Source organism: Temnothorax nylanderi, unplaced genomic scaffold (assembly GCF_030848795.1).
Source record: "Temnothorax nylanderi isolate EJ_2023f unplaced genomic scaffold, tnyl_v1.0 TNYL_tig0005_pilon, whole genome shotgun sequence".
Lineage (NCBI taxonomy): Eukaryota > Metazoa > Arthropoda > Insecta > Hymenoptera > Formicidae > Temnothorax > Temnothorax nylanderi.
In genome coordinates, this window is record NW_027249067.1 from 1,413,705 (window position 1) to 1,440,253 (window position 26,549).

General features: G+C 42.6%; 1 protein-coding gene and 1 long non-coding RNA gene across 3 annotated transcripts in view; one reads left to right on the forward strand and one right to left on the reverse strand.

Moving 5' to 3' along the window:
• The window catches only part of Dora (zinc finger SWIM domain-containing dorado), a 60,913-nt gene that overhangs the window by 21,287 nt on the left and 13,077 nt on the right, over positions 1-26,549 (reverse strand). The window lies entirely within an intron of this gene.
• On the forward strand, positions 19,457-22,536 carry LOC139776132 (uncharacterized). Its single transcript, XR_011719014.1, has 2 exons — positions 19,457-20,070; positions 20,283-22,536. It is a non-coding gene; the product is annotated as an uncharacterized lncRNA (long non-coding RNA).

Sequence of the window (26,549 nt, forward strand, 5' to 3'; positions counted from 1 at the left end):
AAAATAAATAGTAAGTATAAAAAAATAGTCTCTCTTAATATCTCTCGATAAAAAGTGATATTAAAAAACACGTATGTGCATCGCAATGTATTTTCAAATCATTTAATAATTAATAAAATTTATTTTCATACATTTTTTGTATTTTTCATATTGAAGATGAAAATGTCGGGATAGAAGAGTTATTGGGACACTTTCTGTATTACATCATCGCCCGATGTCGAGTGATAAAAAATATACTAATTATACCGCATATAATACTCTAATTCCCATAACTATTTATTGATTTATTCCTCACATTATTCTATAAGTAAATAGTTTTCTATGGCCGAAGCAGTCAAAGGGAGTAAGTGGATTCGTCTCGCAATGCGGGCTCGAGAGGAGGGCTTTTTCACCGAAGTCCACGCTTGATTAAGTTTAGAAGCGCCAGGAATAACTCGGCTAATACCGAAAGGAACCGTTCGTTAGCGATAATTGCAATTGATCGATGACATCAATCATCGTTATCGTCCGTCACGTATATAAACTTTTATAACGATCTTATTTATACGCGACTTCCACGATACATTACAAAGAGTGACACGAGGAGCTTAGACAATTTGATATCGCAGGAAAATAACATGAAAATATAATAAAAATAACGTGTGGAAATAACGAGAGATCCATCAAAACCCTGTTCGTTCTGTACTATAAATAGATTAAATCGAAAAATTGTGTCTATGATCAGATTATATCACGGTATGTACATGGTCGTGGTATAATTTTTCCAACACGAACGACATATGCGACAGTTTCCGCAGGATGTTGCTCGGCGCTTTATCGATCTTCGGCTGGACGACGGGGGCGCAAGTTCGAGTTTCAAACAAGAGTGCGGCATCGAGTGCCTAATACTGTCCCGGAAAGTATCGCCGAATCAATAGTGGAAAACGCGGCTCTTCACTTTCTCGCGATGGACGCGACGATCGGCCGTTCCGCGTATTCACGATCGACTACCTTACGCGGAACAGACGCACAACGGGTGAGAAAGTACATACCTCTCGCCCGTTCTGAAAATAGTCAACCGAGTTAATGAATGGACGCAGAGCGTGCATAAGCCTCGTACACGTGTTTACGAACCCACTCCGTGATGTTCGGCGCGGAAACTCGCGGCGATTCATTGCGAAAAATTTCTAACGAGTCACACACCGACGGACGAGCGCTCGCGCTGCTCTTGAATGAAAAGCGCACCGATGCATTTTTTTTTCCCTCTCGCCTTTTACTCCCCGGGATCTCGGTGCGGGAACCGTAACGAGCTTCGCAGTCGAGGTTTTGCCGCGCAATGTAATTTCCTTCAGTTTCAACGAAAGCAACAGCCGCCACCGCGTCGAGAAATTCGCTTGGATGGCCGCGGGTTTGCCGGTCCCGCGATCCAGGAGGATCGAAATCAAATTGTCGAGAGCCGGCAATTTGCAAAAATTTCCATCGCTCCGCATGACCGCATCGCGCTTTTTTTCACACGGAATTTGATCAAACGGAAAAAGCGAGGCACTATCGAGTTGACGTCAACCGGATTGCGATTTAATTTTACAAAATGCTATCGTCCGCCACGCGTCACATTAATATCGTTTTCGTTGCAAAAAAAAAAGTAGAGGAGAATAGAGAAGAGATAAAGCTGTTCCAGTTCGCGAAAATGAGAAATGTGTGTTGGAAAAAAAAAGGATCGATATTCTGTCAGCTAGTTATTTTTCAAGCCCCTCTCGCAATTGATTAGAGAACTTTCAGAGGTGCTATTTTGTTTTATATCCCGGAGGCAAATCGTGCAAAATTGGAACAATAGCCCGAAACAATGTACGATCGAGATGCGTTATTAAAACGTATTCACGAGCGGCGGATATGCGAAGCGAATACTTCTACATTGTAGATTCGCAATTCGCGAAACGCGTATGCCGCGAGAGAGAGAGCGATGCTCGATTTCCACAAACCGGATGCTCGACAATCAAATTGAAATTGAATCAATAGAAATTGGATTTCCATTAATAATAGGCCGCAGCACGGTAACGTCATTTCCGTCGGATCGAGAGTATATGCGACGGCTCTCTCTTTCTCTCATTCTCTCGCCGTCTCAAACTCCACTTCGGATCTGCGTTTCATGGATACGGCAAATATAGGATCGGCGCGGAGGTACGATAGGATAATCGAACTGTCGGGGCTTAAGCAATCGCATTAAGTCGCACAGTACCACTGTCGCAGTAGGCAGCCTAATGCGATTGCTACTTACAATTGCGGCTATCCGACGAGCATTCAAAGCGCGATAATCATCGCGCCGCAATAAAGCGCGCATTCGGCTGCATTATTACAGGCAGTAATCATCCGGGAAGCGTGACGTTCGTTGATAAAATAAATGATAAAGCCCGCTGCACTTTCTTACGAGACGAGAATGCTACTCAAGCTTTTCCCATAGGTGCTTTTGAAAATCCGTGGATTTTTTCACGTGCCAAACATCGACCGAAGTTTATCTTCCACGTAAATGAAACTCGAACCGCGAGTGCACACGTGTGACCACATATACCGCTACCTTTTACACTCTCCCGATTGCAGTCCCGAATTCCCGGGGAACGGATGAAATTTGCATCTAATTCCGGATTCGCCTTATCCGCCTCGCCCGTTACACGGCACGGTGGTGGTGCGCGAGTTTGCACCGCGCGATTCGCAGTACGCGCAGTACGCGACACCCCGGAAGAATATTTCTCCCTTTATCTTCACCGATACGGTATTCTGTTCACCGGCGCCTGTTTTACGGCTGAGCGCGGAATCATGTTGCGCGGGATTCATAAAAGATTCGCTACAATCCCGCGTCTCGGTGCAACGAGCTTGTTATTTCACCGTCTGGAACGGATGCAGACCTATCATTCTAAAGTTGAATTGATGTTTTCGAAAACGCACTTAGTACAATTCAGGTATACAAAATAAACGATTTTTTTTGTTGTTAAAATAACGAGAGTCCGGATGAAGATCGCATCGCGATCTCCCAAATCCTGGGAAAGTTCACCGGCGGACTACTAATCATTTCCTCCGTATAACACGTTCTTATCTCGCCTCGAAAGTGCGGCGAGACTCGCACGTTTCGGCATTAAATCTTGTATTACGCCGAAACTCTTCGCGAAGAACAAAATCTAGTCGTTTCCAAATCGTGAATGATCGTCGTGTCGTCGGCGGTATACATTCCCAATTGTGCGCTCGAAGTATATTTCTTACGTAGGCACGTAGAAATAATATATGGCACAATTTGATTAAGTACTCTGCATTATAGTGTTGTCGAGGGACAGTGAATGCAAGTCGATAGAAAGAGGGATCATAAAGAATAAAGCGACACATTGATCAAAAAGGTGAAACATACAACGTATCACGCTTCAAAGGATCAAAAAGGGTTTTATTTTCCACGAGGACGATTGTAGTCCCCGCACGACTGTGTTTTTCGCTTTTCGCGAAACACGTCTGCTTGTGTCTCCGGTTATTTCTATTTTCTTGCGGACAAAGTAACGAGTAGTACGGAAAAGTGATTGGTAAAAATAGTCGTTGTGCAATCGTGGGACATCAAAGAGTGTCTCTTTATCGACGCGTTGACCGGTGGGACCGAATAACGGTTCGTTAACTACCGCACGCGCGCACATTTGCTGCAAATTTTCAGCTTGTTCTCTAGAGAGAGTTTCTCTTCGCGGTCGAAGCGTTGAGCCCCGATAAAAGATCGATAACGTCGTATGGCGCGAAGTCTTGCGATAAAACGCGCGGTAAAAAGACCGGAATGGGGGATTAAATCGACTTTTGAGAGGTTTTATTAGGTAACGGCGCCATTCACGTTACTTAACAAATATGTCAAAAAGTACGTGGAAAATTTCGCGTCATTCAAAGAAAGGACAATCGTTTGTATGTCCAAAATCACAGGAAGCTAAGCTATTCATTTCATAATTATTATCTTACGAGAGTTATTATGTTACGAACAGTTTTATTCGCAAAGAACGCAAATTGTACAGAATTAATCGACAATAAATTGCAGCTTTGAGAAATTCCGAAAACTCGCCATCTCACAGAACAGACAGAGGATTCAATTTGGGTGAGGAAATAGCTACATGTAAATATGCCTACTAGACGTACCTCGGAATCGTAGAAATCACAAGAACGTTTAATATAATAAAGAGGAGAGAGAGAGGAGAGGAGGAGAGAGGAGAGACTGTCTCAGTGTTCTCGCGAAGAAATAAAACTGCAGTTTAGCAAATGACCAGGATATAAGGAGACTGTAACTCGAACCAATGCTTTAGTATGATAATTTGTAATGTGACATTGGAGCTACATATGCCTTTTGCTTCAAGTCAATTTGAATAATATACATGGATAATGAATAGAAAGGACAAGAAGCGATTCTTCGAAATCCGATTGTCCTAATTCTGAAGTATTAAAGAATCAAAATGTCACAAAAACGAACGTACCTCTCTAAAACAGATTTACACTGTAAAATATTAAAAGATAAAATTTGAATTAATACCTCAAGTTAGTTAATATTTTATTTTCAATCCATATATCGAACATGTGTATTACCATATATAATACATCGAACCATATATCGAAATGTATTATTTTAACACAAAATAGTATGATTTTAACTCCATTGGTTTAGTTAAATTAATGACATATTGAGTAGGAGTAGTGGCGACCTATCAATAGTTAAAAATGACTCAAATTGAGTATAATTCGACACTACGAATTTAGTGTAAGAATCTCAACCTCTTTAGACATATAGACAAGTTGGTACCCAAAATGTAAGCCATTTTCTGATAGAATCGTTTTATCGAATTTGCTATTTGCGTATCGAACGCAGCGAACGCGGCTCGTAAGTATAATATTCGAATCGGTTCGTGTTTGCGAAGAAGGAAATCGAATGAGGGAAGTTTTACATTCGCTATAGAGGAACCTAACCCGGGGAAAGTCGGCCACGCAGATTTTTCAGCGGGGGCTCGACTCGAACGCGTGGGTCCCGGGCGTACAAATTGGGGAGAAACTTTTCATCGCGCTCGTAGAGCAGGTGCGAGAAACGCGCGCCCGCGCCGGTCGAAACTCGACCGATGCATCCTTAAGCGGATTACTCAACTTTCCGCCTTGATAAACTTCAATTTAAGTTCGCGTATCTCTCGTCACGCTCTCGCGCCGACGAGAGATCGGAAAAAGTAACGTAAGAGGAAAGTAACGTGACGCAACAAAAATCCCGTCTCGTAATCCCCTTTCTGCAACGTGATAAAATGCATTACAAGGGTAACACGTGGCTTTCCTCACCGTCGCGTCGGGCTGCAGCTCACGCGTGCAGCACGATGATTAACTAACTCCTCGTTAACCGGTTGAATCACCGCGCCGCGCAGCAGCGCATCGGGAATGACGCGTTCATTATGAGCCATTGTGAGCTATACGCGCTCGTCAATTTCACGTCGATTGGTACGTGGAACAACAAATTGGCGAATTCCAAACGACCGCGTGTTCGCTTACCGCGCGAATTTTCGTCGGATTAGAATTTTTCTTTCGACGCGGACTTTCCGTGAACTGTACTGTGAATTAAATATAATTCTCAACATATTATACAAATTTTTCTTCGTCTCTTCGAAATAAGACAGGAGATCGAAAAAAAGTCCTTCTGCGAACTAATACCTTAAATCGTTAAAGGCTTGAACTTCCTCTCAGAGACCATAGACAAATTCCCATTCTGGAACCCCTCGCACTCACTTAAACAAACTGAACTTAACGCTTTCATCACTCGAATACCGAACGATTAGTAATTGTCGGATATATTTTGTTGGCGCCACGATTCGTTAAGAGCCGCCACGGGACTTGCTCGAATAACTGTCTAGACCTTCTTTTTTTCAACCTTATTCTTTGCAGATTTGCAAGCTTTTTATTGCACAATAGAACAATAACATACAGAATGTTTCGCGACGTATAAAAACTCCATTTTTAAATTCATTAGAAAAATCAGTGTTAATATTTTCGTATTCGTCAATGGGATTTGTCAAACGAGTCGCAAAACGCAGTGTGTAAATAAACCAAATATAAATGTAAAAACATTTCTTGCAAAAATATTAATCTTTCATCATCGCGTGTGCCTTCAATAACTAAAAATAATAATTGAACAGAGATGTGAAAGATACGTTTAAAACGTTCAGGAGACATCTTAGTGTCCTGAGGGGGTTAACGCGCATTACCACCCTCGATCCATTTTATTCCGACTTTAATCCTTTTTTCAAATTCCACAGCAGAGAGGAGAGACACTTTTCCTATTACAACCCACGGGCATTAACCGTTGTTTTCCCAACGAGAGCCCGGGCTCCGGCACTTCCATCCATGCTCTCCTCATTTGCGTAATGCCCTCTTGTTCTCGCTCATTTTCGCTATGCGCGCGAGCGTTTTCATCCCCTGCGTTTTCGCTCTTTCGGCGGCAAGGCCCATTTTCTCGTGCTTCGTCTTGCAAGGCACGTTGGTTATTTTCACTTTTTTTTTTAATATGCCAAAATTTATACGTGTCGAAAAAATTGAACAACGAAAACTGAGCAAAGTAAAGCCCAAGATTTCTTTCTCTGAATATAAGATTTGTTTTTAATACGAAAAGTGTTAATCTCTTACAGTCTTACACTAATACTTAACTTTTTTGATAAAGAGATTTATTTCTCTTTGAGGGTGATTTTATAGTAAATTATTTTACAATATTTTGGGCGAACTCTTTCAAAAGCGATTCTTCCGCGGAAATGGCGCGTTGCGGTGAGCCTTTTCCGAAGTCGCGTCTAACATCAAAAAAGATTTATCCATTCGCGTGACCAGGATTTGTCGGGACACACCGGTCTTTTTCATAGCGATGGGGAACGATAAAACATGCCGCGCCCACGAGCTACGCCCCCGCGAGTCCGCTCTCGCTCTTGGAGAACGTCGCTTACGGGAATAAAAGAGCCGTGCATTATTCAGCGGACGCGCGCGTTTAGCGGAGCATGTTAAACTCGGTACGGGCCGATCCGCGTCACACTTTACGCCCGGGGATGCTTTTCGCAAGATCTTGCCTCGAGTTGCATTTACAAATCGCACGAGATAATGCAAGCTGACGAGCTGCACATACGAGACGTCACCGACTTCTGAAGAACACATCTTTTATCCTCTAAACGACCTGGGAGAGAACTTTTGTCGGCATTAGCGATTTAACACGTATACTCTTTATCTAAATATGTATTAGTTAGAAGTCAAGCAGTTATATATAAAAGCCGAGGAAACTTTTATTATACCAATTTTATTAGATTAAAATGCTGCCGACATTAAAAGTTGCAAATTAAAAATAAATAAAATTGTAATTCTTGGAAGAATTTAAAGTGTCTATTATTTATAACATTGTACAGTTGTACGATGCGTTTTACGCACTACTTCCCGCGGGAACGCACGGGCGAAATCGATAATCGCATACCGTCCCGTTAATTTCCACCGAAAATAACGGCGCTCTCACGCTTTGTTTCCTAGCTCATGCCTCCTCGCGTGGTTTTCCCAGCTGGTAGTACGTGTGGGTCTTCTTCTCTCCTCGTGGAGCTCTCCCGCGAGATATATCACAAAAGTTGCTTTCCCTCATAAAAATTGGAACTCCGACACGCGCAACTGCACGGCAGAAGGCAGCTGCGTTTAGATTGTTTTAGAATAAGGTTTAGAACGAAACGCAGCGTGACCTCGCACTATTTTTGGAGCAATCTAATTTATTTTTCTGTGCTTAATTTATTTTTCTAATTTATAATTCTGTGATTTCACTGTATTCCGTTTAATTTCATTTCAGGTTTAGTCTCCGATACAGATATTATTTTCTATGATATCATAGATCTGTCATAGAATTATCAATATAGATTAGATTAAATAGACGCTTTAGATAAGGCGATATTTAAATAGCACATCGGACGATAAATTGGAAGAAATATACGTGTAGCTGGCAAATCCGATTATCTCGGTGCGTTGCGTAATTGCTTCCGTTATCAAAGGGACTGGTGGACTATTTCTTGCGATACTTCCCGCCCCTAGGAACAAGAGCTTTTACGCTCTTCGTAGATGACGACACCGTGCATGAACTATTATTACAAAGGATCCTCGTAGGAAACAAACCTTACTTGACTGCTGGAGCTCTCTCGTCCTCGAGCGACGCTAATGAAATACCTTAGAAATGCCAGGAATTTCGGGAAGCATCGAGCAGCTTAATTAAAAGCGATATTTAGCGCAAAACCGTCGTTTTTGCTACACAATAATCGCAACTTTGTAACTATCAATTAATCGTCGGGTGATTGGATATAATAATAAAAACTGCTTACCATAAAACGTGTAAAATGTTCACGGAACGGTTTTGCTGAAGTAATCTAAAAATTTAGCTAGATACAGATCTAAAAATAATTTTGTTGCACCATCAAAATAATTATAGTAGGTTGCTGAAGTGTGATGATAACGCACGGAAAAAAAGACTTGGTTGAGATAAGAGAAAAAATGGTCGCCTCGACCAAGTCTTGGTCAAGGCGACCATTTTTTCTCTTATCTCAACCAAGTCTTTTTTTCCGTGCGCTGTAAAAAATTTTGACATTTTAGCAATCAGCTTGAGTGTTCTACATAATTATTTTGATAGTCCAAAAAATTATTTTCAAATCTGTATCTAGCTAAATTTTTAGATACTTCAGCAAAACCGTTCTTTCCGTGTTCGTAATGTATTTTAAACAGAAGCGCCGCGTGTAGCAAATCTGGCGAAAGAATATAAACACAGTGATCTGCTAGAATAAATATTGTATGCAAATTTTGTGCGTGCGTATATGTGGTTTTATATCCAGAATCCTCCTGCTCCATGTGGCGGGTCCGGGAATAAAGTGCGATAGGAAGGCGAATCGAAACGAAATGCGTGTCGACAGACGCGCGGGATATCGCCGCGCCTTTCAACGTATCGACGCGATACGAAGCGACAAAGGCTCTTTTTACTTCCCGCAATCGCGATTGACATTTTTGCTCTGCCCCGTTACTTCCAGTCGTGAATTTCCAGAACGCCTCCCCCGGGGGATCCCTGAAAATGAATTTCGCGTAGCGCAACGTCGGTGCATCGACCTCGACGGAGGATCGATATTCGCCGGCAGCAGCTCGAAAAGCGGCGCTGGGACGTATGAAAAGGGGCACCCGTGAGAGAGATTTCAATTTTTATCTTCGGCCCATAAAAATTGTTTATTCCTCTTCCGCTTTCGTGCCGCGTGAGAACTGTCTGCTGCAGATAATATACGCGAGCGACGTTCAACGCATACCGAAAACTTCCATCTCGCGCCGCGTATATATCGTATCAACGTTGTCGATGAACTCGCGTAAGCAAATACGAAAGATTTTTATCGTCCATCGCCCGCTATAATAAAAGCTTTCACGTAAAATTGGATAGTTTCGTTTTAGGGCGGTATTTTATTAACCAATTTTTTTATACCATTATTTCCCGTATGTTTCCTCAATATCAGAGGAGAATCGTAATTAAACTCGAACTGAGAAATAGGTCAAATTTATATCGCCTGACACTGAGAACTGCTGCAATTTTGAGTTAATTTAAGTTCATTGAGTGTTCAATGCCTTGCATCGAGATTCGATCGCGATGGGAGTTGAGAGAAAGAGAAAAGAAGAGGAAAGGTCTTGCCTCGATATACTTAACTTTAACTCATAAATCTATGTCGATTACAAAGCGCCTCGTTTTGGAAAAAAGAAATCAAGAAAAAGGGGAGAAATTTCCGAAAGCTCTTATATCGACGTACATATATTACCTGCATTTACATATTTTGCAAATATACTTGTGAAATATTGCTCTTATATATTATATGTGTGGAATAATTAAATTATCGATAATTCACCAATTGTTGATGCAACTTTGAAGAATATATTCTCCCAATATATTTTTCGAGTTCTTGTATGCAAATCAGGTAATTTTTTTTGTATAGGATGTCTCACACCCTTTGGGATCTTTCACGTATTGTCTCGATTGTCGGAGGTCCTTCCGGCAGAGAAGCGGCAGCTTTCCGTAGTTGAGCGTAATATCACCCGGCGACGAACCCCGTCCTCTCCATCGGCCGGAATGTTCTCGTCGATTTTTATATCGAGGCCTCGGTGACGGCGGTATTGAATTTGCGGTCGAGCGAGATGGCTCTTCCGGACCGGAAGTAGATTCAGCGAGTATTATGGAAATAAAACGGGATCGTTTTGGAAAGCAAGGCGAATAGCTGTTGTCGATAAAATTGATTTTCGAAATGTTCGCCTGGAAAGGTCGATGGCCGTTTCGCAGATAAAGCGAGTTTCGGTTAATACGATAGCATGAATTTTTGAGATTTACTGTTCGTTCTTCCATTCTCTAGCTGAACGTACATGCATATACATGTAGTTAAAAGATTAACATTGTTTTATTAGATTCAAAAAACATTTATCCATATTCAGCTTTAAATAAACCAAGTTATACATAAATGAAGCTATATAGATATAATTATATCTCCGTTCCATATAAAAATTTACTTCAAAAAATTCCTCATCTCTCCATAATTACCACTGATTCCACGTTCGCGCAATTTCACTTAAAGATATTTCGATTCATCTATTAAAATGTCAAAATCGAATGTCGTACGAATAAAAAGGGAAGGACGACGCATACTCGGGCGCTACGGCGATTGTGCGGCGGCGAAGATTCGAAGGTGGTGTACAGAGGACCTTTCTGGCGCAGCTCCTACTCATATTTCAGAATCCCTTTCTGCCGTTGCACCCTGAAAGAAGTCGCCCACCCTCGCCGCGCGAAAACCAGGACAAAGAGCCATTTTGCCGTAATGCGATACGTCACGTTGCCGTACGTAAGGCAACGTTCTGTGTAGCCGATTTAATCCCGCGTGAAGATCCCTCCGTCGTCCAGAGATCGTCTTGATGAACGGCGTGTAAAAAACGACGGAACGAGCTTCGGTGTATTCGCCAAAAACCACCTTCACCGTTATTCATACAAGAAGAAATCGAACGAGAGAGAGGAATTCCGCGTTCATTATTTTTTAAATTGTTTCATACGTCCGTTCGAAGTTTCTTGTAAAAAAATGGGGGGGGGGGGGACAGAAGTCAATCGAAATTTAATTGAAAAAACGCCACCGCGACCTCATCAATTTTAAAAAAGGCGAGCACTGCCTTCAGAAGCTATATCCACCGATGATTGCGAAACTTATCGATCATATCTGTCGCATTAATCAAACCGCACAATGCCGCGTACTCGCGTACGGAGAGCTCCCGTAAAATCATACCACGCCGAGGAAGCGCGTCTCGCTTCGCCTCGAAGAGAACCGATTTCATTAATCTTCTTACATCAATGCGATGCCTCTCATCCCCGTTGCCGTGAACGTACTCGCGTCGGCTCCTATGCATTTAGGTCATTACGTATATATGCAAAAGCCTCTCACAGTATGCAAATCTCTCAATGGCAATGATCAACCATTAAGCCAATTTCGTCGAAGCACGTTATCGACACGAGGCGTGTTCACTTCATCGAGATAAATCGGTATGAGATACCCTCCCCACGAGAGAGATGTCTTCGTTGATCGACGAATGTAAAAAATGCAGAATCTTCGTGGCACGAGAGTGAAATTCACGGAACAAAAGCCACGTCCACACCCCGCGACGAAATGGACGATTCCATCGACGATTCTCGGTCGGCAACGGCTACGGATATGAAATATAGCCTACCGTGATGTATACGTCTGAGATACACGTACCGGAGAAACTCGTGGACGAAACACGATGCATTATTACCACTGCTTGACATTTGTCTTCGTCAGGACAGTCTCGTTATTACGAAACGAGTGTCTCGAGCGGATACGGATCAAACAGGGACGCTCATTTAGTGAGAACGTGTCCACTGTTTAATTATTATATTAAAGTCTTGATCAAGGTTGCGAATATTCGAATACGATTGTACTTATCTAGGATATCTAGGATAATTCAAGAAGACTATATAGTTTAAATTTTTTAAATAAAATCAAAGTTTTAAGAAAGTATTTGACGTTTACATTGTCATACAGGCTTTCAAGACAATGATTGTTTCCAAAAAAACATTTTAACATTTTCTTTACTAGAAAATAAAACTATATGAAGTTTCGTATCAAAAAAATATAGAAATTCATTAATGCATTTGCGCTTTTTTTAAACAATCGTGAACGATAAGTTTGCGAAAATGTTATCAAGTGTTATTAATATACACACTTTTCATTTATAATTTCATTTATATATAATTATGTTGAACACGTTATTTTGAGGAATTGGCAGGTCGGTCCGAGGGTTGGCTAACTCCGAGACATCGTGGGGTAGTTACGTGTTCACAGATCATTAATTCCGACAAGCGCATCCTATTATGTCGTCGTGCCGTCGAAGGACAAGGAAATAGCGCACAGTTGAAGGCTCAAACGCACACATCTAACTCTTCCAAAGGAGCTTAAGGATGCTTTCAATCGACTTCGGGAGCCGATAATGCGTAAGCAGTTACGCGTGGCTGACGGCTGTCGAAAAAGCAGAGTATCGAAAAAGGGATTTCAAATTTTAGTACGGCTTGTACTATAGTTAGATATCTATTTAAATATGGAATATTAGAGGCGTTTTGTTGTACAAATAAAAATAGACTAAAATCCAATTGATTTTGAAAAGATATGATTTTATTGCATATTGCGACGTTGGTTTTTGATAAAAGCTAAAAGCGCGTCGTGCGAAAATTCTAAACAATATCACGGAACTTTTGCAAAAATCCTGTGCGGCACTCTCGCGGATATGATTATTAGACCGTTTCTTTCGTGTTAAAAGGAGTTTATAAAAATATAAAGATGACGCTGCAAAAGTGCACTTTTACCGCGCGCTCGAATAAATTAAAAATATCCTTGGAAATTTGAGTGAAATTTACAGACCATATTCGCGGAACGTTCGTTAAAAATTTCGTGGGCATTTCGAAAAGAGTTGGATCGTTAGAAAATTGCTTGATATCGGAAATGCCAGATTGCATCTCGATGCATGACAGAAGAGGAAGAAAAGAGAAGAGAGGCGGAATGCTGACAGGGTCTTTTTCCCTCATCTCCATCTCTTTTGCTTAAACTCCTTTGGCTAACCTGTCAACTTATTCATCCTTTAGATAAAATGCTTATTGTCGCTGTAAAAAATTAGACTAAAGTGTAGTATATTATCTTTTTGTACAAACGCAACCATTCACTAATTACGGAATATGAATAAATAAATTTTAAAAATACAATAAGAAAATACGATATGATGTGACACTTCTAAATGCGAAACCAGTAACCTGCATATTTAAAATACCTGTATATTAAATATTTCTGAAAGTGAAATATTTTCTCGGCGCTTTCGAAGCGCCAAGTGCAAAATTGCTTGATATCGGAAATGCCAGATACTTCATCTCGGTGCATGACAGAAGAGGGAGGAAAGAGAAGGGAGTCGGAATGCTGACAGGGTCTTTTTCCTTCATCTCCACCTCCTTCGCTTAAACTCCTTTGGGCAACCTATCAACCTATTCATCCTTTTTCGTCATTCTCCTAAATCTCCTATCAAATAATGAATCCGATAATTTTCTCATTGAAAAATACTACGAATAGCGTGAAGTCCCTCGAGCCGTCTCTCCGCGATTGAGAAAATATGATTTCTTCGCTTATCAAAATGTGATTTAAACGGCGCGCAAATGTCATTAAATAGTCTTCTGGAATTATCGCGCCGATTTTTAAATGTACACTTCATCGATTCGTGAGAATTTCTGCAGCTGAGCGCGTAATTAGAACCACCGTCGGTGTTTTGCGAGCGCAGACCCGTTTGAACGGAACGCGACGCATGCACATGCGGTTTACGCGCAAAATTCCTGACTTTAATTACACGTCGCGCATGTAGTTTCCGGTCAGCAAGCGGTCGAACCGCGCGACCACAAACGGAATTACATTGACTCGCGTGCCTTCGTACGAGAGATACCGCGCGCTCGGAAAATATCCGACGGAAGATCGAGCGAAGAGATGCGAGCGCGACGCGTTCTCTTTTCGTCGAGGAACGCGTGCCCCTTTTTTTCTATCGAGACAAAAGTGCGAATCCCAGGTCTGTGACAAACGCGAATCGATATTTCCGATACGCGATGCGGCCGATCGTATTGCCGGAGGTACGTGCAATCGCGTGTCAACAGGAAGTGTCGTCTCTCAACAAACAGCCAGCCGCACGGAGAAACTCGACCGTGTTCCCGCAGCGAGGGAACAAAACTTTTTACGCCGCCGCCGCCGCCACCGCCGCCGTCGCGAAATGAAGACCCGGAAGAGGTAACTTTCGTACGCGCGAATCGTCGTATTCCGGTATACGTTGGAATTCAGGCAAGTCGAGGACGCGGCGCGGTACACATCCGGGATCCGAAACAAAAACTTCAATTTTCTTCAGAGGCGATGTCACGCGCGAAATTGCTGTTCGATCTCTTCGCGCCTTACACCAGGGTAACAAGCGCGACGAAATAAGATTTCTGCACGGAATGTTTCGAGTATCGAAAGTTTCCAGCAGTCTCGCGTACGAAGGTGCAAACGCGACGAGATAACGCGGGACTGATTCCGGGCGTTTCGAATGGGAAACGAGCAGCTTAAATATGAAGCGCTCACACGCGAGCCAGCCTGGATAACGGCTGCCCGTCTGCCGCGAAAAGTGCCCGCTATTTCCGGCGGGATTATACCTGTCCGGGTAATCTGGAAATAAAATCTTGCGAAGTCTATCGGCACGCGGAAGAGTCTCTGTTTTCAAGCACTCTGTTAAATCGCGCAAATTTATCGAAATGTTCATATATAATGTTCATATATAACGTACATCGTGATCGTAATTGACTACTATATGTAATCACAATCATGCCAACTGCTAATTAGAATATTGATCGGATATCTCGAATAATTATACCACGTAAATGCGATATCAGAGAAGTTTTTTTTAGAATTCGCTTCTAAATGAATAATTAGGTCCTCTCCTCGAGAATTTGAAAAAGATATCCAATGAACAGCTGACGTTGGCATCGTTGTGACGAGATCTCTCTTTTTCTATCGATACATTTAAAGCCGAGCTCTTTCAGTAACTCAGGCAAACCGGAAAAAATGCTTTTACGCATGTTTAAGCTTTAAAATCCAAAAGCCGACGGGGTGTCGGACGTTTAGTGCGACTCTAACGGCAACAAACTAAAAAAGACGCGTCTATTCCACGTCTTTGCATTGATCTAAAGTCTCCATTCCTGCTGGTATAAACGCGAATGTAAAACATCAAGTAAAAATATATCGAGTAAAAATCAGGTTGTAAAACGAATAAATATTTATCTTATTTAATTTCAAGATCGTATCGACACAAGTGCGAATACTCTTTGACTCGAGGCAAATGTAAATATCGTAACTGTATCCGCGAGTATCTCTGAAAGCGATAGCCGATGAAAAGCCAACGGGTTTTGCTTAAACATCGCGTTTCGTGCGGTATAGGTGAGGACGAACGAACGTCTTGCGAGCCCATGTGGCGCGCAGAGAGTCGCGCCGTTATAGGTGCACAACAGACCTGTCACTTTTTTTTCACTTCCCGCTGAGATGGTGATCTTTAAATGGACCCCGTGGCCTGTGGATCACACGCGTTTGCACACGTGTGCGTGTTGGCGTTTGTGAAAACACCGGATCGCCTGGCGCAGGTCATCCACCGTCTGTCGCCGAGAGGCCCTTTGTTGTGCCGATGAGTGCGACTAGTCAAACTGGAAGGAAGGCATTCTCCGAACCGGCAACATTCCTCTTCCTCGGCAGACGAGGATAATTTCGCACCTTGCACGGACAACCGACGATGAATGGGAAAAGAAATGGAACGACGATATAAATAGATCGGCACTGGCAGTTACGCATTGCCGAAGTGCAAGTCGCGTAAAATAAAATTCTGTTTTAATCGTCCGGCGTTGAAAAAAATCGATCGTACATAAATATATTATCCTGGTTTTTCTGGATGGATTATTATCCCTGATTCTTTGCGTGTTGCCACTATTGTACGAGCTCGAATCGAGCTCCCGCAACGTACGGCGACCGCTTTGCGGAAACTTGATCACGCGCGATTATTCGCGACGTAACCAAAAATATCTTTTCCAAAGGAGATGTCAATGATCGTGCCAACTTGTACCAGCAAGCGCATCTTCGCTTTCTATCGCTGCGGTTGTCTCACGGAAAGTTTACTCCTTTACGCAAACGGCTCTTTGTCAGTCACGGTTGTTATCTTTTCTATCGGCAATTTAGGTAGGAAGATTTTGCGACAGGAGGATAACGATCCTTCAAGGGATAATGCCGACGATGACGTTGTACGGCGGAAGTGCCGGAAGTTCAACGACCTCGTTACCCCTAGTCCGTACTAAATAAACTTTAGAGGCATTTTCGCGCGACGTGTACATTGTGACGTTTGTCCAGTCACGTTCGTAATAATGATATTAATTTTCAACATCGCGCTCGTCTCAGCAATTAACATCGACATAGTAATGTAATTCGTGGAAATAGACTGAAAGATAATCTCCCGGAAAACGTTTTAATTTCACGAAAAGAAATTTCGGCGCAGCTCAACATCGGCTTAATGATCCCATCGAATTGATGGCCTAAAAGTTAATTTCGAGAGAAAAAAATGCTTTTAGGTCTGGAAACTGAAACGTTTTGCACCTGGAGCATAAATGCAACCTTGGCTCAACAGCCGGCCGGGGCGAGGAATCGGCCTGATCGCCGGATCCGCCGTCGCACCTGTCAAAGATATGTAATTTAATTCCACCGTTCCAGTTTCGTCGCGCGCTTGTTTTCGTTACGACACCGAAACGTCTAGTCGCGAAAGTGTTGGTCGTATATCAAACGCTCCAAGCCGTTCCTCGCTGATTCTCCGCTGGTTTACTTATATAATACGGAGGAATGTGTTCAACGTTGGCATAAAAATTCGAATTCGATAGTTGTTATCAAATATGAGGGGAAAAATAGGAGATTTTTGTATCGTGGAATCTCTCGTTTGTTAATATCCCACGAGTTTCCAATATCGATGAGCATAACAATACATAGAGTTTCCATGTGATACGATGTAAGTCGGACTGAATCGCATCGGATTCCCAGGACGAATTCCCAAGAGCGAGAGCGGGAGCCGGAACGAGCGACGACTCGCCTCGGGGACGCGAGAATTAATTTGCGGCTGGGCCCGGGCGCTCGCTCTCGCTCGCCTAACTCTCGGGTAACTATCGTACGGATATGCGCGGAGGTTCGATCTAGCACAACTCGCAACTCCGGCAGAGCCTACTCGTATTAACGCGCCAGGATAGAATTCGCTAACTGCGAATCGTTTCGTACATACCTCCGCGACCCGCGGGGGATCGATACGGTCGCCATGACGACGCGGCTTCTCTCTCTCTCTCTCTCTCTCTCTCTCTCTCTCACTATCTCTCTTTCTCTTTCTCTTACTATAGGGATACAGATACTAGGATACATCTCAATATGAGTGTACTCTCTTTCTCCCTTCCTCCCTCAACCCCGCCAACCGCCACTTTTCTACTTTATTCGCTTTTTCGTCTCCCCTCGACTCTGACTCTTTGTCTCCTCGCTAACTTTTCGCCCGATTCAGTTTGCACCGATGTATTTTTTCCCTCCCGTGAATAGTAATTATTGAGATTACGAGGGAGAGCAAGCCTTGGGGAAAAAAAAAGCGAAGAGCGAAAACAGAGCGGTCTGGACGTTCGATGGCGTTCATAAATTCGGACCATCGCGCGTTTCGCGATCGCTTCCCTTTGGCAGGACCACTTTCTCGAGCAAGTTGGACGGATTCGCGAGATAAGTAATGTAGATTTTATCGCGCAAGTATTACGAGAAATCGTGCGACGATGCACAGGAATGGCATATTAAAATCTCCTTCCCCGACAGCGTGACGTATACATGTGTACCGTGAGATATTCTGTACGGCAGAATAATTTGAGTGTACGTATATCTCCGAGAATGTTACTTCTCAGTCATTGTTCAACTTACTACTGCCGATATTGCTCGCAGTACTGCTCGCACTGCACAATCTTATTAACTTCGCGAGCTGTAAAACTCGCACGCGGTCGGTGATATATGAGTGTGTACCTGTGTGTGTATGCATAAAGGATATGTATATTCAGACGCGAGAGATTGCCCGCTCTCTCATTGCCCTGGCTTAATTAACAGTTTTCCTATATATTAAATTAAATTCACAGACCGAGCCGTGCGCAACACTCGATCGTTAAAGCGCGTGTGCTCGACGTCCCGGCTGTTTTGCGCAAATGTTGGACTTTGCAAAAATTTATCAATTATATTTTTGGACTTAACCATTTTTTTTCCATGTTACAAATTCGACGGCACCTGATTGCGCTGATAACCGCGAGGAGAATGAAGCTTACCGAAAAGCGATTTGTACTTGAACGATCGCGCGGCGACGGTGATGGAAATCCAGGGGAAAAGAAAAGGAACCCGTCGTGATGAGACCAGGCATCGCTCAACGAGCTCAGCTCCGTTCCAAATGAGATCCAGTTCGTTTCCTCCGTCTTCCGTCAAATCTAGCCAATTGATCGCGAATTCATTCCGACAAGTCCGAAAGTAATGAGAGACTCGGCGCGAGTTCCTCGCCTTGCACGCGAATTAACGAACGAATTGGTAATACGGTGGAAAATTAGATAATTAAATATATATGTTACATATTAAGAATCGCACCACCGAATTTCTGAAACTAATTTTATTAAGCGGATAATTGAAATCAGTAAAATGAGGAAATATACTTTAAAATATTCTATTCAAACAAGATATTTTAAATATCTATTCAAACAAGTCAAGCCTATAAATCTTCGCACAAAAGCTCTAATTTCATCCACAAAGCAGAACACGATTAAAATCACAAATGATTAAATTTCCCGAGTGAATAAACCTCATTTTCGATAATACGCCGTGAGATTTTTCCCAGTCTGCCAATCTAGATGCTTCAAAGAATTTTCGTTCGTTAGTATAATGGGATGAAAACATAAGCTGCCCTCTCCCATGCTACTTGTCGTGAATTGGTAAAGAATAACGAGACAGTGGTTTCGCGTTCACACAAATAGCGATCGTTCCACGAAAAGAGAACGCATTGAATATGATCAAATTCTCTTTTAGCTTGACCGAATGAGCTGTTTCCTCTCGATCTCGATGACATTGTCGCAATTGCTCGCACACGGAATCCTCATGTCGTATTACGGCGATTCGTCGATCAAATATAGACAAAAATAATAAATACTGTTGAAGATGCGAAAATTCTAGAGGATGTAATTTTAACAGTGTTATAATCTGAACAATTTAATTTATTCTAATTAATTTAAGTCTCTTTCTTTCTCTTTTGTTTTTCTCTTTAAATAGATCCAGTAGTCGGTTGACATGTTTTATGTCCCGAAGGTAGAAATAAAATTATGTTCGTTATTTACAATAATGCTTTCATATTAGAATGTATAACATGACATTATGTATATCATATTACACAGACGACTTTTACTACTTTCTTGCTTTCGAAAGAAAATATGACGTAATGCGATCCCGAGGGCGCACCCCCGCACACAAACGACGGGAATAAAATGTAAATTTCCCACGCGGGTACTCGAAAGATTTAAGAAACTGTTTCCCGTTTTCGCTGTATAAAACGAGAGCAGAGTAATGCCATAGTCGTACAACCTCCGCTGTCTAACTCTATAACGCGTTTCTCTAATAATTTATCTTGCCCCGTGACCCACGTGCTCGCGCCGCCATCCTTTTATTAAGTCGTAAATTAATTCTTTCAAATTGAGCTCTCCCATTGCAGACTTTATATCGCAGCGCAGCCGGGCCCAACCGGGACCGTAAAATTTAAATGCAGTGGTAGGACGTTGAGGCGCAGCTGCTCGAAAATGTAGGAGGCAGTGACTCACGAGAAATCCGAATGACTGAGCGATGGGAACTGAAACACTCGTAGATTGGAAAACTCGTCTTAAAAGACAAGCAACGCAAGCCTGATAAAGTTAACAGGGTAAAAAGACTGTCCTAATGAGTTTTACGATAAAGTATGAGAAAAGCTATTATTAGTAAAATTCACAATAATCTGTTTAAAGCTACGCACAGTAATCTAGAAAATTAAAGCCTGCTTTCGCATTCTCGTCAATCTATTTGCAACTACTTCCTTTCTTCTAATTAATTTTTATTGTAATATCATTATTTCTAATTAGTTCTGTTGTCCGACAGATCGTACGCAACGAGCGTGGACTAGCCGCATCGGAGCGAACGCGCTGATCCGAACATGTTGCGTGACTCATGCATAAAGAGACTTCCATGAAATCTCGGTTCTTTAGGAAGACGCGCTGATTCAGGAAGATCCTTGAAAAACCTCCCTCTCTCTTCTCCGAGAAGAATTACTTATGAATCAACGTAGCTGCATTTCGTACAAATGGAAATTCCGAGCGTCACAAGTACCAGTTGTAGCACCCTCAACTTCCTTGAGTTACTGCAGTAACTTCTTTTCAGTCAAAATACTTAATTTATGAAAAAAAGAAAGCTTAAACGCAGTTACATGTTCCTACATCGTGTAGAATGTACATTGTGAATTGTGATGATACATGCATAATCGAGAGAAGAACAGAATATTTTATGACTATCGATCTATTTCTTTTTCAGTTTCTGAAAAAGGTTTTCCAGATTTTTATTGAAGAACAGCAATGAAAATGGCTATCGAGCGATGACAGAACGCAATAAAACAATAATATGCGGAGCTGCACTGTGTGTGCAGATTTTTTTTCCAGAGAAATATCGAGGTGTCGAAAGACACCGGGTCTCTCAGCCAAACCTACGAGATCCCACCAGCCTGTGTCAATACCAATCTTCTCGTAGCATCGTTCGCACAATCCTGTATCGACATCGCCGCCAGCACACGTGAAAATACAGCCTCGATCGACCCGCGTGTTCGCGCTTTTCTCTTCCCTCATCGAAGCTGCTCATTCGTTTGGCCGAACGTAATACAAAAGGCGTCGGAGTCGCCGTATAGCCACAATTCTTCTCCCTTATGAGCTAACATCCGCGCACCCTAGGGACTCTGCAATACTTTGAGGAAGAGTCAGAGAGTTCTGCCAGTTGCATCGAAATTCTGAAAATAAGGCGCTAACTTTGCAGACATGACAAACTCGGCGCACCGAGGTATAATGGACGTCGTCGGCGCAGAAGCGGCGCGGCTAGGCGGCGGCGCGACGTTTTCCCGCTCGTTAAAACACATTTTATTTTCAGCGTCGGCGAAACACCTGGAACAGGCGGCCAGCGACCTCGTTCTCGAGAGATTAAAATTTATGCCAGGCCTGCGTTGCCGTTCTCGACCTGCACCTGCTGCCCCGCGCCCGCCGTCGGCCGCGCGCTATAATCTTATCGAACGACGTTGATCCGCCCCAGCCCCGGTCGTTGCCACTGCTATTGTTGTAGGTCGGAATGGATCTCTCGCCCCTACGCGCCCGTGCGTTTTTACGCGGCGGAGATGCGTTGTACAGGAGAATCTCCAATCCTCGACCCTAGGATACAGGACTAATGAACTTTGCAAAAATTCGAACAGTAGAGGAAATAATTACGATAATCTGAAATTGACCACTGTCAAAAAGTAGTCTCAAAATTTCTCTAAAACTCACCTAAAAAGAGAAAAAAATTTGATCGAAGATATTGGAAAAGGATAAAAAAATAAATACCGCAAGATTTTTTTAATTTCTTTTATCCAATGGTTAATCCTCAGGCAACTTTTAGACCAACCTCGCGCATTTCCAGATTACATACAACTTTATTACTCTTTTTTAATCATCTATCTGATCTAAACCTGAAAATTCTCTCTAAATTCTGTGAGAATGTCTGGTCTGAATGGTTTGAAAAGTAAAGCTCAAGGATTATTTCGTTAACGGGACCTCAAACAAATTCAAGATGTGCGATTTTTTTAAACCTGCGACCTTTCTTCTTCGTCGGTACTAAGGCTGATCGTCGCATGTGTAAAGAAGGCCACGTTCTGTCGCCATTGCGGTTGGTTCCTTGCGAGTTGCAACAAAGCCGCAACTGACTCCGAGGCCTGTTCGTGTTAACGCGTCGCCGCGTTACCGCGAGTATTTTTAGTGCATCGGATCGGAGTGAACTAGACGAACGGGATGGCTACAAAACTGTCCTTAACGAGAGCGGGTTTCAACCAAGCTCCGGGTTTCTACATCGCCTGTATTCTTATCCTTTTAACGTCTAACTGTGTTATTCACGCGCCCATGAACGAATTACGGGGATCCGATGAAATAGTATGCACTTTTTAATTTTGCAGATTAATTGACCAATTTTGAATTGTCTTTTTCTCATCAAAAATTGGAAAAAGTCTTATACTATCGCTTATAGCATAAAATGCTACAGCCTATTGAGAGACATCTTCTTTATACATTTTGTAATTATTAATTTGTAATAATATTGTAGTTAATAAATCAGTTAATTATCACCATATTGTATACATATTATTATTTATTACCATATGAAATTAATTTAATAATTAACTTGATTGATAACTGCATATATATAAGAAAAGACAAGTTTATCCGTGGATCTATTGCGTTTTTTTACGAGCATATACATATATTCCTCGTATATATCCTTTAATGCCTGTCGTTTTCTCCGAAACGAACCACAATTCAGTCCTTCATTGGGCTAAATCGCCAGTACAATTAACCAATCCTAAACGAGCTAAAGTCGTATAACACCGATTAAGATAAATTCCCGGGTATTTTTTTCGGTATCATCAATGGTTCGTCATATCTTCACGCATAGAATTTTATTTTAAAGAATAGCATCGTTATAATAATGTCCTGTAATAATATCCGATACAGTACGGAAAATTGTTGTAGCAGAAAGACATGTAACCAACTCATGAAAATTTAATCTGCTTCGCAGTTACCATATACCGTATAACTATATTATGCATATTACGTTATAATTTATGCACATTAATGCTAATGATACATTTTACATTTTTATCCATATCTTGAAACAGGGGCAGCTAATATCAATACACAAAGTAGCAGATAACGATCCATAAGCTTGCTCGTTAATCCTGCTTTTATGTTAATACAAATAAAAAAATATCGGTGCATTTCTCGAATGACTCTAATATTGCCATTCTATGTAGATCATCGTCGTTCGCACATAAATATCCGATGATAATATATTAAGGGAAAAAAGTGGAGCAACTCATTGTTCTTTCGCGGCATGTGCAAGCTCGTGCCGTTCGGAATTCGAGAAAGGAGAACGAATTCTACGTCCGACCGACCAGTTATTTATTATCGCAGCTGGTCCCTTTTATTCCCGCGTTCAACGAGACTTCGTGAATAAGCGACGGCGTTTTCACGCGTGTCTAAGCGCCACCGTGCATGAATTTACATCAGGATAGAAGCCTGCCGACGCCGGTGAAATGACCGCAAAACGTGGACAGCCATGCTGCTGTTGTTGCGCCGAAAGAGTTTGCGTGCGTTCCGATCTTCGACGCCCGTAAATGTGAGCGATGCGACGCGAGCGTTTTTGAAAGCGCAGTCCTGTCCGTTCGCGGACCTAATTTTTTTGCGTCGCAAATTTTAATACAAATTATTAAAACTTGCTCTCCTACGTTGGGCGTACGCTCTTGTGTACAGATTTGCGTGCGATCGTCCCGAGCCGAGCCTTCGGACGCATCATCGTCGAAAAAAAGGCGCGACGGCGGCGAGTTCTGTTTACCGTGAGAAAACGTGCACGTGCGCGACTCAGACGGCCAAGACTTTTCGCGTTTAAGTTCGAAGGAGCAATCACTTATTCATAGCGTGAACACGCGAGCGAGTTGTTGCTACCACTGACGCGACGATAGCCGGCCGACATCGATTTGTTCTCGAGAAAATGCAGGAGAGAGGAGAGAGGAGAGAAAGAGAAAAAGAGAGAGAGAGAGAGAGGATATCTACATATGAAAAGTATATTCAATTAAATTTTAATATCAATTATCGCGCGAATTTTTATAATATATTTACCATACATACATATCAAATCTGTTACTTATTTTTTTATATTAAATAAATTGTTTTTTAATTAAAAACACAGTCTAAAGAAGAGAAAATGCAATTGTCATAACGATGGTAGCGATAATGAGCGGACGATCGGTATGACATACATTAACACCTCGGCAATTTCTCGTTTGTGATTAGCGCTTTCGTGCTAACCACAATTTGCGGACACGTATAGGTTTACTTTCCACGTGGCAGCTGGATTATTTTAAGGAAACTAATGCGCTGTGCAAAATGCCGATATTAGCGTCCTACGACGGCGAGCAAGTTACGTAGAAATTATGCAAAGTTAGCGTAACAGCAAGAAAAAGCATTGTTGTACATTCATATCTTCTGTCTCGTAAAATAGAACGCGTACGAAGTACAATCCACACGCCGCGAGATTAGATCGCAGTGACACAATTTCTTTTAAGTCATTAAGTATAATTATTCGACAATCTCTTACACGTTTGACAATTAAACACGAAATACATTATCCGATTCAATATTTAACCCATCTTTAACACGAACACGAAACGTTTCGTAGACTCACGAACGAAGGTAGCTTTAACGCGACACCGTGGGTGTCCGATCGATACAACTACCCTCGCGTGCGCGCAAAACATCGTAAGAATTGCGGCATTTAATCATCCGCGCGAGAGGGCGTGTGGGAGGGAGAAAAGCGGGATATATTTTTCAATATTTTTAGCCGGTGAATCAATTCGCGTCGGCAATAAATCAAAAAACAAGCTCGCTCAGTGCTCGGTCGACGTGGCGCATTGTCGACATTTGTCTTCCGTAATCTACGTCTATGATGACAATGAAAAAAAAACCCCTCCGGCGAAACAAAGCGAATTCGAAAGAAGAGAGGGGCTCGCTCCTAGTTTTCCACCGGTTCTCTCCTCTTTGTCTCGTCGTCACGCTATTTTCGAGCGTATACGAGGCAAGCGAGACGAAACACACGCGAGTCGCTATTAATCTCGTGATGTCATGCCGAAGATACTAAACTCCAATCCGACGCTGTCGACGAACGTATGATGAATTATTCGCCCTGGTCTTGTAAAATCTTGTATGGCCACTGCTTTGCACGCCGGTCGTCGTACAGCGAACGAGCAAAATTGTCGATATTAAACTGCAGTCTCGGAAACAAAAAGCAGCTTGTCGTGGCGAAATCTTTGTCGTGCGAATTGCCTACTTCGTTTTCAGCGATCAGGGACGGGCGAAAGGTGAATAAACTTTGATTCTTTTACCGCGAGACACGCGAGACGGTAAAGAGAGAAAGAGAGAACACTTTGCTAAGAGCAGAGGAAGCGAGTGAAGGAAAGGAATCACGCATTAAATCGTATAGATGCGTAAAGCTATTCGCAGTTCGCTGTTTGCTCGTATGAGATTCGTCGAGTTCGCATTTATTGTGCTGACTCATCGGCAGATTTTTTTGACCAGCATTTAACAGAAAGTCAACGTTGGTCTTTTAATGTGACTCTTTAAACGCCAGTACAATGATTCGATGAGGAACGCGCAGCCTGGCGCACAAATATAGACGAAAAGTAGACGAGCCACACAATTATAGGACTTTTCTGGCACGGTCATCGTTCTTTCTGTCATCATTATCCGTCTTACACCTCGTTCAGCTTGTTATTGTGACTCACCCACCCCGCTCCTGACCTGAGTGAAAAAAGAACGGGACGAACGAGGGAACGGAAGGGCCGGGTCCCTCCCGTCGGTGAATCTCCTCGCAGCATCGATCCTTGCGGTCCCCTGAAAGGAGACGGCCATGAACCTCACAAAGAGACACACAGCCGTCTCCTCCGGTGCATCATTCTGCCGTCTCCTTCGACTCGTAATACTCTCTTACTTTTTACAGCTCTGTCCCTTTTTCTCGCCCTACCTGCCCTCACGATAGCGATCAACGATTTAGCGACGGGCTACCGATGTAACCGCTTCTCGCGGTTTTCAAGACGTGGTATAAAGCGCATGACCGAGTTTTTCCGATACATCACGGTGAAAGAGTGTTTACTCTCGCGTTCGCGCAAATGCATGCGAAGAACAACCGTGTCGAATTGCTCGCGACGTGGTATCCAAAAGACGTGTCATAAAATTTCACGGGTAAAACCAAGAACAATGGCAGTTATCGCAACACCGAGTGAATATTCGATGTATTGAAAAAAAAAATTTATATTTGTGCAGCGTCGTGCAGCATGCGCATAATGTTACTTTCAAACGGCTTGACCGTCGGCCATTTATCCCCCATCGAAGAACGTTTTTCTCGGTAGGTCCCGGTAAAAAGAAAAGAAAAGGAAAGAGAGAGAGAAAGAGACGAGAAGAAGAGCTGAGGGATAGCGTAGCTTGCGTAAGAAGGAGACAGCTCTCTCGAGGATCGGTCCGATGCTGCGAGCCAGGTGCATTGACTTCGTTCCACGGCAAACCGGATGTCGGAGAGTTGACTACCTGCCCT